General features: G+C 44.2%; 1 protein-coding gene across 1 annotated transcript in view; it reads right to left on the bottom strand.

Annotated features, from left to right (window-relative positions):
* Positions 1-234, bottom strand: part of EEF1AKMT1 (eukaryotic translation elongation factor 1 alpha lysine methyltransferase 1) — a 169,224-nt gene extending 168,990 nt beyond the window's left edge. The window contains exon 1 of the mRNA XM_017730794.1: positions 212-234. The gene's annotated coding sequence lies outside the window, so the exon portion shown is untranslated. The remainder of the gene's footprint in view (positions 1-211) is intronic.
* Positions 235-13,342: the final 13,108 nt, after the last annotated feature.

The raw sequence follows: 13,342 nt of genomic DNA, 5'->3' as shown, positions 1-13,342 counted from the left end.
CCCTGGCCGTCCCGGGCGCCGAGTGCGGGGCGCAGTCGGGACATTCGCTACATTGTTGGCATTCCATTCGCGCCACGTGACCCCGCGGCGCCCGCGTCATTCCACTCCCTCCCGGCGCATTCCAGCGGGGGGAGGGGCTTCCAGGGCGGGAAGGGCCGGGAAGGGCTGGCGCACCCTCAGGGGACCGAGGTGCCGGGGGCCGCCTGCCCTCCGCCCGCCGGCCCCCTCGGGGCGCCCGCCCGTAGGTTTACAGGCTGTACGAAGTGACACTTTTTCCTCTCCTGCCTCCACTTGCTGAGGCGAAAAGGGCTGGGGTAGAATTATGGCATGGCTTGGGTTGGAAGTGACCTTAAAGATCATCTGGTTCCAACGCCCCGCCCATGGAGGGCACCTTCCACTAAACCAGGTTGCTTAGAGCCCCATCCAACCTGGCCTTGCACACCTCCAGGGATGAGACATCCACAGCTTCTCTGGGCAAGATAGGTGACTTGGAAGTGCTCTTCCTGTCACCCCATGCTCCAAACTTACTTATATTGAAATGTCTGTGCTGATAACTGTCATTCCTACCACTATCCATTCCATGCTGGACTAACCAGGCACACAAAGTGGCAGTACTATCAATGCCTACTTGGGGTTTCCTTGGGGTTTCCTTTTGGTTTCAGGTTTGCTTGGGTTTTTTTGAGGGGGTTACTTGTTTTTCATGTTTCATCATGGTGAGGAGACAAGGGAGCTATGAGGTACTGGAGGAGGGCAGACAGGGAATCCACATCTGGAACAAAAATGCAGAACCAAGCTGCAAAGGCTATTTGGATGCAAAGTTCATGTTTGACCTTTTTGTGGATGGAACTAACTGGAACCAGAACCATCAAATCACTAAGACTGGAAAAGATCTCTGAGATCATTGAATCCAACCATTAGCCCAGCACCAATGTGTTCACCACTAAATCACATCCCCAGGTGCCACATCCACATACCTTTTGAACACTTCCAGGAGTAACGACTTCACCACTTCCCTGGACAGCCTGTTCCAATGACCAACCACCCTTTCAGAGAAGGTATTTTTCCTACTATGCAACCTAAACCTCCCCTGGCACTACTTGAGGTCATTTCCTCTTGTCCTGCTGCTTGTAAGCGGGGAGAAGAGACTGACCCCCACCTCACTAAACCTCCTTTCAGGTAGTTTTAAAGAATGATAAGGTCCCCCTATTAACCCATTTTTCATGCAAGCAGGAATATTATGATTTTAGGTATCTCTCTGGTTTTTAATAAAGACAATTCACAATGAGAAATAATCCCCACACTCCCAAATACAGTAATTTTTGGATCTGGAAGGCTGGCTCTGACCCCTCAGCATGACAGATATGCATGCTAGTCATAACCATGCATTAATACAGAGTAAAAACCATAAGAGAGCAAACTTCCATACATATAAGCATATATCTTTAGATCATTAACATGGAAGAAGCCTGCAGTCCTGAAATTCTTCAAAATTCTTAAAATCCTGTTGCAGAGCTGAGAGGTGCTCATTGTAGAGTTTCTCTGTTTGGCAGGGAAAATGTCAGTCTTGCAAATTGTTAAGACCCATTTAATTATGCGACGAGCCCCAGTGTCTTCCACTGGACTGTGAGCACGTATAAAGAGAAGTCTGTGCATAACTGTCTTTCCAGGATGGGAGCTATTTTTACAGCCTTTTCCAAGCCATGGAGACTATTTTTGTAAATAATATACTCATGGGCAGTCCTGTCTCAGGATATTTCTCTGAGCTTGTTTATCATAATTTTTTTTCAATGTCTTTCATGCAAAATTGTCAATAGTGCCTATACATGAATAATGCTTATTAAAAAATAGTGCTTACAAAAGTGCTGGTTTGGGAGGAGAATAGAGTGCTACATGGCATGAGAAAAATGCAGCTTGGTGCGCAGAAATTGTTTAGCGTCTCATCTGAGGGCAGTCAGTTACTGTATTTAAATTGCTGTCAGAATTTCAATAGTGTCATTGACTGGAATATATTGTACGGCAGGGCGGGGTGAAAGAGGAAGCCTCTCACTCTGGAAAGCTGAAGATGAGGAAATCCACTAGGTTCAGACCAGATTTCAGTGTTGGCAGAATATTGCAGGATAATGTGGCTCATTTTGCAATCTTCAAATACCTGCAAAACTGAAGTAAATTTTAAGTGATATGACAGATGCATCATGGCTTCATTTTCTGAATTACTGCTGTGCTTATCCGATGAAGCATAGCAATATGATTGCCCAAACTAGACATTGCTCAATGGCTTGAGACCTTTTCCCAACAAAGTTCAGACTGGTTTAAAGGAGCAGCATCAAGATAAAAATTGCTTACTCTGTGCTATTATGCTCTTTTGTAAGATTTGCTTGTTAACCACTTTCTTAAATCTAGGTAAAACAGATCTTTTAATTTGTTTTTCTTCTTTGGAATTTTTTGTTCCATTTTGATGCATTCTGATCCATCTGGGAATGAGACTCAGCTGCACTATTTTGCTTCCTGGTTCCAGCCAGCTGCACTTTCTAAATTTCATGCATTTGCACAGAGTTCCTGGGATAGAATTCCCACCAGCAGAGCAGCAAGTACAGGTGAGATGGGTTGCATCCATTCTCCAGAAAGAGCCAGATGTAGAGACTCTGTAGACTATTTCTGCTTTTACCTTTTAGAAATGCAAACTATATGTTCCTCAGAAATACTAGGGAAATTGAAATCAGCTAGGTTGATACAACGACTTGGTTAAAACATGATTTGATCTTTGTAAGTTTTCTGGAGATTACTGTAAAAGTCATCTCTTTGGAAATTACTATCAAGTCTTTCTTCCCAGCTATCTTCTCCCTAGTAAGGTACCTCCAGAAGGAAAGATGCCCCATAAAAAGAACAATGCAATTTGTCTGTGCAGAGCAGCAAATCTGTTCCCAGACGAGACTATGAGATAATAATCGACCATGAGTAAGGGTCATTGTATTTATTCATGGCTCTGCTTCAGTGGGTGATGCTGCTGGATCTGTGGTGATTACAGCACTCACCTCCTGACTTGCCTGAGCAGCTGTCTGCCCCGCTGTGTGGGCAAGTGGGAAGGACCACAGATCCACTATTTCACATTCTTTCTCCTTCCACCCACCTACAACAGCGAGGGAGGTGGGAGCTCTGTGCAGCTCCATCCTGACATCTAATGCTGTGTGTTGCCTCATCCCCTCCTTGTATTCTTGTTACACTGTTTGCTGGGCCACAGTGTCTCTTTCTAAACTATTGTATTTGGAACCAATTTCCAAATCATACTGCTAAAAATACTCCTAGCAACCAAATAATTATGATGTGGGTGGATGAACTTTTTCTCTACACAGTACTAATCGCCAATAAAAGCTTGAACCCGTTCAGAAAACTTGAAAAAGAAAGGTAAAGGAATATCATCAGCAATACCTAGTTCTCTGCTAGTTTTTTTCAAAAAGAGGAACACACACATGAAATAATAGTGAACATGTGAATGTATGTATGTATGAGCATACAGACACAAGGAATTTGCTGACAGTGACATTCTCTTTAGAATAACAGTGACATGTTTAGGACAAACCAGTGTGATGTAAAATGAATGATGTACAAGAAAAAAGACTACAACATCACTGAAATGTTCTTGTTTCAATACATTGATTTTCTTTGCAGAGTGATACTGGGGAATCATTCTTCCCAAATCACCAACGCAAAACCAGTTTGAAACAGCAGTTCTGAGTTCTACAGCACAGTACAGACAATACAACCTATATGTGAATATAATATACATGTTTAACCCTGACACAAAATTGCATTTCTGGTGGTCAAAAGTAGGCTCAGTGCTTCAATAATTGAGTAGGTGAAAAAATAAACTCTAACCAAATTCTAAGTATGGTTTAGATATGTTTTTTTTTTTTCCCCTAGGAGTATGCCTATGGGATCTATCACAGAACTCTTTTGGGGTGGCAAAGATGCAGCGAACGTGAGACCTGGTATTTGAGAAATTCATTTTATTTTAACACAAAATAGTGAAACAGGATAAATCTGACTGGGAAACTGCCTCAGCTTGCACACAGACTCTGGTTAACTGGGTAAGGCATTCTGGATACTCAGACTGCCTTTACAGCACTCACAGGTTCAAAAGGTTCAAAACTCTGAATTTCAAAAGGACCCATGCTCCTATGTACTCTGCTCCCAGCCCCAGACTTTGTATCAATCATTGACTGCAGCTGGAGCCCAGCAGAGCCCAAGAGGACTGTAGGAATGTCGGGACTTTGTGTGGAATTTCACCAGTTGTGCTCTCCATTTGGAACTGAATTGCTGAGCCAGTTGCACCCCCCATTTGGAAATGAATTGCTGTAGTGTTCAGGTCCCTGCAATCAGATTGATGGGTCACTTTGTTCAGATGCAATGCAGATGGCTTTTGAGCAACACAGCCACCCAATCCGGAAATTTCAGAAGTTTTTAGGCAGTGCCCTTCTGATCCTGGAGAAAAAGAGAAGGGTAATGCAGGACATGTGGAGCCCTGGTAACAGGTCTGGGCATCCAGCAACCATCAATCTAGCCTGCAATTATCTTTTCATCAAAGGCCTGGCACAGCAGCATCTCCCAGCACAACAATACCCCCACCACAGCTTTGTCCTTCCTGCCACAGATGCTCTGAATGATTCACACTCTGGACAGAAGGAAAAGGTGTGGGAGGAACACATGCGTATTTAAAGCCCTTGGCTTGGTGCAGAAAATGAGGGACTTTGGAAGTGGTGAGGACAAGGGTAATTTCCCAAAATGTCTATGTGGGAGAAAAAATAAAGAAGGAGCTGTGAGGAACCCCTATCCTGAGGGAACAAATGAGTACTCTAGAGTACTCTGGAGAAGAAAATACAAAGGAATTCCCAGAGCAACTGGTATGGAGGTAAGGATTCAGGACTAGGAAACTCGAAAGGAGTGCAGCACGCAAAAGCAGCACCAGAGCACATGGGGAGCAATGAGCCACATGTGTAGCTTATGGAGACTACAAAGTGCCCCATGCTCCATGCACACACACACCCCCCACACACAGTACAAGGGCATTCTGCAACCGTAAGGGACCATCCACGGCTTCAGAATGCTGATACACCACTGAAATGTTTCACGTTGATTTGGGTGAGGGGCTGGTAGCCAGGTCTGTAGAGCCAAAGATAACACAGATCAGCTTTTTTCCACTCTCTGTCCCATTTTGGGACTGACAGCAAACCGTTTCACTTCTCCACCTGAACTTCCCTGCCTGTAAGGAAAGAGGGGTAATTCCCATATTTTGGAATTTCCAGGAAATCTCTTTCTGTGACCTATCATTATGTTAAATTGATGTCTCAAAGCCCAGCATCAGAATTCAGCATTAATGTAAAAGAAAGGTGTGTTCATTTCTCTGATCATTTACTGTACCTATTTAGAAGGCCTGGTATTAAAGCCCCGTGCAGCTCTATCCATGAGTAACTCATACATAGAGAAAGATCCAAGTCTTGTTTAAAGATCTGATCCCATTAGATAAGACCCTGGAATAAGAGGCAAAAATTACTCATGTGACAAAGACTGCAATTTACTCATATGAAGCCTAAAATAGCAGTGAACAAAACTTTACTGAAACTGGGTATTTTCAGTTAGTTACTTGCTTGCAAATAATGCCTGGTCACTAAAGCTAAATGTCACATTCCCCAAAAGCAGCACTAGGAAGGCACCTACAAGACACCTCAACAGAGAAATCTGATGGATAATCACCAAGAGGGAGACAAAATGTAGTACTCACAGCAGGGAATGCACACAGCTCACATTCTCAGGGTTAGTTAGGAACCCATGTCCATTTGGTTGCAAACCAGGCTGAGTCACAGGCATTTTACCACAATTACTCCTAACCCTTCCCAGAGCAAAAAACCAAAAGCATTTCAGGAAGCCTTAAGGTGTACAATATTTAGAAACGTATCAAGATCCTTCCTGTCCTAAGGAAGGACAAATAGGTACAGGCTAGAGAGAATAAATATGTTAACAAAGGAGTTCAGCAGTGAGGGCTGGCAGTCCAGTGCCCTTGGAAGGTAACACTAGATAGACTATAATAATCTCAGTTTACAAACATAGAAATGGTCCTCTCCCAGCTAAAGGCTTGAATGGAGTCACAAGTTAGCACATTTAATAGGCTGCCTTATCAAAAGACTTAATAGGAAAAGCAGTACTTCAGAAAAGGACTAGAAAGTGTCAGATTAGATATAATTTGAACACATTTTGGGTTCCCAGCATAATGTGTGGTTTGGACTTCATGTGGGTCCCAGAGGAAACTATTCCTCTTCTGAGATGTTGCTGGATCTGATGGAGTCTGTAAAAGGAGGGAAATATAGCTGGAAGATTATAAAAAAAATAGTGACCATGGTAATGAGCCTTGCATCAGATCTTTGAACAAGACTTGGATCTTTCCCTGTAAGCCTTGTTATTATGACTAAGTCAGCTCTAAAGGAAAAAAAAATAACAGCAATGAATTTCAACTGATTAAATTCTGAGAGAAACTGGACATGGAACAGAGTAAAGGAAGGAATGGAATAGAAAAAGCGGCAGTGGCATATGTTAAGAAGCACTATTAATGTGTATTCAAAGACAATTAAAATAATAGTACAGATGGGTAAGGAAGTACATGGATAAGAAAAAGACACAGTGCAGAAGAAGAGAACTAGACAGATTGCAGACTGACATCAGTAATGCACAAGCAAAAAGGGGTGAGTTGATATAAAACATGGAAGTCGAACTGTAAGAGATTGAACTATGTGCATTTAAATACTCCAGATACACTGAATAGGACTTCAGTGGAAACAGGGAAACAGAGGTAGATGTCGGTTATAGAAGCAGAAAAAACCTATTTCTACCTCTATTTTTAAAAAGTCTGCTTTTGCATCAAAGAGTGACAGAAGTAGGTGACAGAAGTAACCATAAATTAAAAAAGAAACAGAAGTAAAACCGTGCTGATGCAAGGCAATTGCATGTGTGGAATAGCTACTAAACAAGAACATTCCAGGGAGGCATAGGGAAAATATCAGTTAATCTCGCTATATGTGATGGTGCACCAGAAGGCTGCAATTGCTACCAAAAAATCCCAAACCCATAATAGGGACCACCTCTTCAGAGCAGAGATTACATCTCTGCAGATAAGATGGACAGAGGAGTTGAAGAGAGAAGCAAGGCTAGGCTGTATGAACATTCACAAGGAACACAGCAATTCAGCGGCAAAGCCAGGACCAGAATCCTCATCTACCAAATAATGATCAACAACTAGATCATACTGTCAGTAAAAAAGAAACAAAATTACAGAAGGATGCAAAACACAAAGAGTCAGAGGGGATGTCCAATTTCTCACTTCCAGGCTATTGCCCAGATACAAAACTCTAAGGCAAACCTGTAAGACTTAGGTCTTGCCCTAGTTAATCTGCAGAAGTTCAGATCCTAGCTGCTTAGCCTCTCTTTGACACACAGTAATTTTCCAGTGGTGCTGTAAGCCTATTGCTCCATCTCATTTTCCTAAGTAAACTGGCTTTTCACAGTGACTGTGCCAACAGAGCTGGCCTTACAGCGGCATACCTGCCACATCTGCATGATGGCGCGGAGCTGCCCAGCGGTGCTGCTGGCTCATGGCATCTCCTGAGCTTGGCACAGCGAGGTTGCAGAACTCTCCTGTTCAAGGTCTGCCCTCAGAAGTGGGCACCACGTTTCTTGTGCTGTAAGAGAGGGCCTGAGAGCTGAGCAGTTGTGTGGTGCAGTAGTGAAGGGCAGGGCTCCAGTGGAAGCCTCCACTGTTTGGATTTCCTGCAGGAAGGAAGTGGGATAACATACAACTTGGCAAGGCATCTCAAAGCAGCATAAGAAGCTCCAGTCAACAAACCTCACATATTTTCTTGGGGGAGAAAAAATGATACTGAGTAGAGGAAAAACTACAGTCACACCTCTATGTACTCTGGGAGTCAAAATCCTGTGTGCTTTGTACTTGTTTACACAGCTTTATCAGCAAAGGATACCAGAAAACCGAGAGAAGTATTTGCTATTGTCTGTGAGGTGAGTGACTTGCACAAATAAAATAACTTGGCCTGACCCATCGGTATAACCACAAGCAGGGTGGAAAGATGGGGATTAAGTATCACACGGCCTTGGCAATAGAAACAAAAAATTGCACATTGGGACTTCTCATCCATACGTGCCATATGTCCATATTAAAGCGAAAGTTTTATTGAAATCGGATTCAGGATTACAGCCCCTAAAATGTTGTTGGGGGAAGTTCTGAGAGACCGCTGTGTAGGTCTATTGGGTTTGCATGGCAAGGTTTCTGTAGTGGAGGACTACAGGGGTGGCTTCTGTGAGAAGCTTCCAGAAGCTCCCCCCATGTCCAACAGAGTCAATGCCAGCTGGCTCCAAGATGGACCCACCCACTGCTGGCCAAGGCAGAGCCCATCAGTGATACTGGTAATGCCTCTGGGACAATAGACTTAAGAAGGGGTGGAAAAAAGCTGCACAGCAGCAGCCAGAAAGAGTGAGAAAACGTGAGAGCAACAACACTGCAGGCACACAGTTCAGTGAAGGAGGAGCAGGAGGTGCTCCAGTTGCTGGAGCTGAGATTCCTCTGCAGCCCCTGGTGCAGACCATGGTGAGGCAACTGTGCCTCCTGCAGCCCCAGGAAGTCCAGGGGGAGGCAGAGATCCACCTGCAGCCATGGAAGAGCCCAGACCAGAACAAGGGGAATGCCTGAAGGAGGCTGTGACCCCACAGGAAGCCCATGATGGAGCAGGCTCCTGGTAGGACTGGTGAATCTCTGGAGAGAGGAGCCCATGCTGGAGTTTGCTGACAGGACTCGTGACACTGTGGGGCACCCATGTTGGAGAAGTTAGGGAAGAATTGCAGCCTGTGGGAAGGACTGACATTGAAGAACTTCATGGAGAACTGTCTCCTGTGGGAGAGATCCCACACTGGAGCAGTGGAGGAATGTGACAAGCCTCCTCCTGAGGAGGAAGAAGCAGCAGAGACACGTGATGACCTGACTGCAGCCCCCATTCTCTGTCCCCCTGCACCACTGTGGGGGAGGAGGAAGAGAATTCAGGAGTGAATTCAGGAAGGGAGGGGTAGGAGAAAGGTATTTTAAGAATTAGTTTTTATTTCTTATTATACTACTCCGATTTCATTGATAATAAATTAATTTTCCCCAAGTTGAGTGTTTTGCCCATGACTATAATTGCTGAGTCCTTTGTCCCCCTGTCCTTATCTCAACTCATGAGCTTTTTGTTATATTTTCTTTCCCCTGTCCAGCTGAGAAGGGGTCATAGAGCAGCTTTGGTGGGCACCAGGCATCCAGTCAGGGTCAATCCACCACAGAAGGAGAATGAAAAATCCTCAGCTTTCCATAATGCTTTGCTAGAATATCATCACAGAAAAATACAACATGAAAACAGCATCGAAACTGACAGAGTTTCCCCTCAAAAAATGCTTTACCACCACATGTTCCTGTTTGGTGACTGTCATTATCACCGCGTGTCTCCTAGTCTTCTACACAGTCTTTCAACCCACATCTATTTTGAATTAACTTCCCACACCAGCCACTGCTTTTAGCTCACTTCAGGAATACACAGTTCCACCTCTAAAAAGCATCACAGTGGTCCTACACATGCTTTCAATTTTCTAGCTATTTTCTTTCAGTCTCTGCTCTATGTTACCTTTACATACTCTGCTAGAACTCATAAAACCTGAACTCCAGGATTAAAGAAAAAAGGCTCTGAATGTTAGGGGGTAGCTTTTATTCATCACCAGTTAGTAAACTGTTGGTTGGATAATATGTGATTTGCAAATAATTAAAATACAGAATTTGGTTATAATGAATCTGTAACTTAAATGAGTAAAGTCTTCTTAAAGTCTTGGAATGTGATAAACACAGGAATAGGAATATTGTCGTGCTGTAAATCAAAGGGAATAGAGACACAGAAGTCACAACCAATTGTCTTAAAGCAGCATCTCATGACACCATGCAAAGCAACTCGAGCGGCCCTTGCTTTTCTATCCCCATTATTACAAATCATAGAATGGTTTGGGTTACAAGGGATCTTAAAGATCACCTAGTTCCATCCTGCTGCCATTGAGACAGGGACACCTTCCACTAGACCACATTGCTCTGAGCCCCATCCAACCTGGCCTTGAACACTTCCAGGGAAGGAATATCCACAGCTTCTCTGGACAACCTGTGGCAGTGCCTCATCACCCTTACAGGGAAGAATTCCTTCCTAATATCTAATCTAAACTTGCCCTCTGTCGGTTTAAAGCTACTCCCCTTGTCCTGACACTACATGCCTTCATAAAAAGTCTCTCCAGCTCTCATGTGGCCCCCTTCAGGTACTGGAAGCCTGCTCTAAGGTCTCTTCAGAGCTTTCTCTTCTCCAGGCTGAACAATCCCAACTCTTTCAGGCTGTTTTCATAGGAGAGGTGCTCCAACCCTCTGATCATCTTCTTCATGGTCTTCCAATGGACCCACTCCCTTGTTACGTTGGGGACCCCAGAGCTGGATGCAGCACTGCAGGTGGGGTGTCACCAGAGCAGAGCAGAGGGGCAGAATCACCTCCCTCGCCCGGCTGCCCACGCTGCTTTGGATGCAGCCCAGGATGCAGCTGGCTTTCTGGGCTGTGAGAGCACATTGCCAAAACACACTAAACTTGTTGTCAACCATCACCCCCAAGTCCTTCTGCTCAATGCTACTCTCAATCCATCCTCTATCCAGCCTGTATGTATGCTTGGGGTTGCCCTGACCCAGGTGCAGAACCTTTACACTTGGCGTTTTTGAACTTCATGAGGTTCACATGGACCCACCTTTCAAGCCTGTCAAGGTCTCTCTGGATGACATCCCCCCCCTGGGGGGGGCATGTCAATCTCACTACACAGCTTGGTGTCACTGGCAGACTTGCTGAGGGTGCACTCAACGCCACTGTCCACATCACTGACAAAGTTGTTAAACAGCACCAGTCACAATATCAGCCCCTGAGGAATGCCACTTGTCATTTGTCTCCACTTGGACACTAAGCTGTTGACCACAACTCTTTGAATGTGACCATCCAGCCAATTCCCAATCCATTAAGCGGTCCATCCATCAAATCCATGTCTCTCCATTTTAGAAATAAGGATGTCATATGGGACCATGTCAAATGCCGTGCACAAGTTCAGGCAGATGATGTCCGTTGCTCTTCTTTTATCCACTACTGTTGTAACCCTGTTGTAGAAGGCCACCAAATTTGTCAGGCATGATTTTCCCTTACCAAAACCATGTTGGCTGTCATCAATCACCCCTTTTTCCATGTGCCTTAGCATAGTTTGCAGGAGGATCTGCTCTGTGATCTTGCTGGGCATAGAGATGAGACTGACATGCCTGTAGTTCCTTTTTTCCCTTTTTAAAAGTCTTCTCTGTGCTCTGGCCATTTTTTGCTTCAAGTTCTGCAATTAATGCACAGTTTCTCACCATGCTCCTTTGTCCCTTTAGCCTAACAAGAGCAGTCAAATTGCTCTTCTGTCTATTTTCCACTTCTCAAAGATTCACACATAAGTCCAGATGCTCAAATGCCATGCCGAGCCCATGGTGTGTATGGAGCAAGAGGGCAGGCTCCAGCTGTGACATGAATTTCAACGCACACCAGGTCTGTTTAGCCATTCTCTGTGTACTCAGCAATATGGGTGTGCAAATTCAGAGATTACTTTTTAAGCCTTGCGAAATGTTGTGAAATGCAAGCAAAGACTGTGTTTGTATGCAACAAGTGTTTTCTTGGCCACTTGGAATTTCAGTTACTGCTGCTTGTCATGACCATTTGAAACATCACACTGAATCCTCATCTTGACAAATGAGGGGAAGCGTGGGTGACACAAAATGTGTAGTTGGAGATTTTTGTCTGGTGGCCCCTGAAACATGGCACTGCTGATCATTCCATGCTCCTCCCCTGATTGCACCTGATCATTTCTGCCTGCAGCTTTCTAGAGGGTAAATGATCTTCTCTTCTGTCCATGACTATCCAATTGTAGATCCCTGTGGCTTTTAAAATTTCTTCTCCTGAAGCTCTTGCTACTATTACATGTTAATTCTGCCTCAAATAGATTTTGTTTGATATAAAAGTATCAGTTCTCTCAAATCTGATTTCTGTACTTCCTCTATTTTTTTCTGAGTTCAGGGAGGGGTTTTTATCTTCTTTCCTTTTATTTCACATCACTGGTCTCTCATGAAAGGCCTAATCTGAAGCATTTCTCTTCTGTCTCAGTACTTGTTCTTGAAGTGGTCCTTGCTTTTCTATCACCATGACTACAGTTCTTCTCTATGCTCTGGCCATTACCTGTTTTAGCTACTGTAATTCACGGACAGCTTCTCTTTCAGTTTTTCTGAACTCCCTTTAGCCTAACCAAAAATTTGTTAATTTACCTTCTCCTCCCCTACACTTGAAGGATCCCATCTCATTTCTTACTCTTGCCATTGGCTCCCTGACTCCTCACTTTTTAGAGGTTTTCCTCTTCTTTGCCCCTGTTTCCTCTCTTGCTTCCTGAGTGCCTCCTGATGCTATCCCACCACAGTACCTCTTGTCTCCTCCCAGCCTCTGTTCCACAGCCTGCCTTTATTGTGGAAACTGAGTGAGTTGAAGTAATGCCAGTTTTACAGGGAGGACTCATGCACAGAATCCTTGACTCCTGAAGGTCACCTATGAGGTTCATGGCAGATCAGGAATGAAACTCCAGTGTTTCTGAGTGACATCCAGTTATTCAGCCCAACAGTTCCCTTCTGCAGATCTGTCATTCAGACCTGCTGCCCTGGTGATTCTTCATCTCTGCAGGATCCATTTTTCCCTGGAGACAATTTCGTTGTGCTTTTTCTTGACCACATTTGACTCTGAATTCTTTGGGAACTACTTTAGTGGTTTTGTACTTGCAAAGCACCCAGAGGAAATCAACAGACTCTGCTCACTAATTGAAACATTTCACTGACTTTAGCTTGAGCAATATAAAGCTGCCTTGAACAGCCTAAATGTGCCTCTGTTAAGATTTCAGATAAGATCTCTTGCCAGAACTGTGATGCTGCCGTGGTAACAGTGACGGTCAAGGTAAAGCGTTGGCTCCAAAGCATGGGAACAGAAAGCATGACCCCATATGTTCCCTCGTCTTCTGGAATTTAAGGCACAAATATTCTCAGAAAACTCTTTGTGTTTTAGAGGATGAAAAATCTTCATTGTTTTTCTGGATTTATTATTGTAACAGGTTCAGAGACTCTTGGTCCTCCTTCCACTAAATTAGCACAGCACTGACTGGAGTAATGGCTGCTGCTGTCCTGAACTTGGAG

The sequence above is a fragment of the Corvus brachyrhynchos genome, unplaced genomic scaffold, assembly GCF_000691975.1.
Source record: "Corvus brachyrhynchos isolate BGI_N302 unplaced genomic scaffold, ASM69197v1 scaffold363, whole genome shotgun sequence".
NCBI classification, from domain to species: domain Eukaryota; kingdom Metazoa; phylum Chordata; class Aves; order Passeriformes; family Corvidae; genus Corvus; species Corvus brachyrhynchos.
Note: the sequence above shows the minus strand (reverse complement) of the source record. Positions and strands in the feature narration are given on the sequence as shown.